Source organism: Theobroma cacao, chromosome 4, assembly GCF_053813885.1.
Source record: "Theobroma cacao isolate CCN51 chromosome 4, ASM5381388v1, whole genome shotgun sequence".
Classification (NCBI taxonomy): Eukaryota; Viridiplantae; Streptophyta; class Magnoliopsida; order Malvales; family Malvaceae; genus Theobroma; species Theobroma cacao.
Genome location: NC_142642.1, coordinates 5,058,764 through 5,060,980, shown reverse-complemented (window position 1 = coordinate 5,060,980; position 2,217 = coordinate 5,058,764). Strand labels below are relative to the sequence as shown.

At 36.4% G+C, this 2,217-nt stretch overlaps 1 non-coding gene across 1 annotated transcript; it reads left to right on the top strand.

The window, feature by feature from the left end:
- Positions 1 to 1,292: 1,292 nt before the first annotated feature.
- Positions 1,293 to 1,399, top strand: LOC148763087 (small nucleolar RNA R71). Its single transcript, XR_016026063.1, has one exon. It is a non-coding gene; the product is annotated as a small nucleolar RNA R71 (small nucleolar RNA).
- Positions 1,400 to 2,217: the final 818 nt, after the last annotated feature.

Genomic DNA, 2,217 nt, shown 5'->3' with positions numbered 1-2,217 from the left:
GTTGCGCATGGATCCTTCATCATCAAGTATTAACCAATTAAGGGTTTAATGAGGGGTTTTAATAAAAACTAAACTAAATTGCATTGTATTTGAAAATAAGTGCATCATGATTTCTTTAAACTTTTCTTATCGTTTGCTTGTTCCCTTCCTTTGTTCACTCACTGAGTTTATACTCACTGTTTTCAATTTCATGTTTTCAAATCAGAAGGCAATTGGTAACTAGGTCAAGGTGTCTTCGTAGATTCGTCTCCTTGGTAGGTATCTCAGCATTCAATAGTTGTACTTTCACACGGGTCTCTCCGCTGGAAGTCGAGATCCCTTTTGTTGTGTATAGACAAACCCAATGTAAATTATTAAGATGTATGTTTTAGACAATATATGTATATTTTGATTAGTAATGCCACTATGAGTTGGCAATGGTTAGCATTATTTTGAATTGGAATTATGAAATGTGACTATAGGAACTTTTGATGGAATGATGAATAGGTCACATAAATAGGCTTGCTTGGGCTTAGTGGGCTCTGCCCATTGGGCCCATGAGTTGGTCATGGCTCGAAAACTGGGCTGTGACAGTATGGCCTTAACATGTTGATTACCTTTCCTCATTGGATTTGCTTATGTATCACTAAGTAGTGTTCTATGAGCTCAATTGTTTAATGAGTTAGCAAGTTGACCAACTTGGGTCTCAAGGTTTCGAATTGATGCTGATTGACTTTGAATTAGAGTTGTTTAATTTTAAATGATTTCATCATTCTTTGTCATGAGTTGCATCAGCAAATCCTCTATCAATGGTTTCTTTTTTGGGATAAGTGCTCTTAGTTGCTGTTGGAACTCAAGAGGTATGTACGACCTTTGAGCTGAAGCTGACCCTTAATTGTTACCCCATGAGAAGTTAGGATGGTTCGTCCACCCTGGATTGTAGGTGTTGGAGTAAGGATTGTTTAGTTGTCTATTCCCCATAAAACTACATTGTTTTTGTATTGCTTTGACATTGTTGCTGGCATGCTCATCTCCATAATACTCACAAACTATAAAAGGACTTTGAACGGAATAACACCAAAAAATTCAAGTTTTTTGTTGTGAAGGCATCCATGCCATGAACTTCAGTTTCTCTCCGATGCATCGATCACTCTGTTGGCCACTAGTAGTTGTTTGTAGCCATCTTCTCTTATAGATCTTATGCCTCATCAATTGACTTGGCCATTAAAGCTCCTCTCGTAGCGACATCAATGGTGATTCAAACATGACCACTCAATCCATTGTAAGATGTCTGCACTTGTAGCCATTTTGGAAGACCATGATGAAGGCACCGCCTAAGCAAGTCCTTGTATCTTTCCTAGGCCCCGTACAATGATTCAAAATCTAGTTGAATGAACGATGTGATATCATTCCTTATTTTTTTTGACTTGGCTGGAGGAAAGAACTTAGTAAGGAACTTTTGAGCAAGATCATCCCATGTTGCTGTAGATCCAGTAGAGAGGGCATTTAGCCATGCTTTAGTTTTGTCCCTCAATGAAAAAAAGAAAAGCCTTAAACGAATTGCCTCATCTATGACACCAATGTGTTTAAAGGTATCACATATTTGTAAGAAGTTTGAAATATGGGCATTTGGATCATCATTTAGAAGGCACCCAAATTGGACTAAAGTTTGAATGTAATGATAGCCAACTTGATCTCAAAATTGTTAGCTTGAATAGCCAGCCTTCGAATGCTTAATGGAATCCCTTGTACTAATGCAACAGCATAATCCCTTAAGCAACGATTTTCAGCTATTACTCGTGCTTGGGTTTACTACTCACTCTATCAATTAGCCATTGTATTTGTTCAAGCAAAGCCTTGTTGATTTTCTCATCGAAGTCTTTGGAATGTTCTTCCAATCTTTGGGTCACACAGTATAATCTCCAAGCTTTTTGCTATTCACATACAATGACGGAACGAACCTAAAAAACAAAAAAAAAGAAAAACTCGAATTAAGACTAATTTGTGGAATTTTAATATTAGCAAAATAAATAGGAAAACAAATCCCCGGAATGGCACCAAAAACTTGTTGTCGATTTAGTAGACACAATTATACTTATCGAACAAGTAATATAGACAATAAGTCTAGAATTGTATCCCATAGCGATTTGCTTTTAATTGTTCACTGAGTACTAAAATTATGATAGATCAATCTTATTCAAGAACCTTGATTTTATGGAAAATTAATTAAAACTAAAT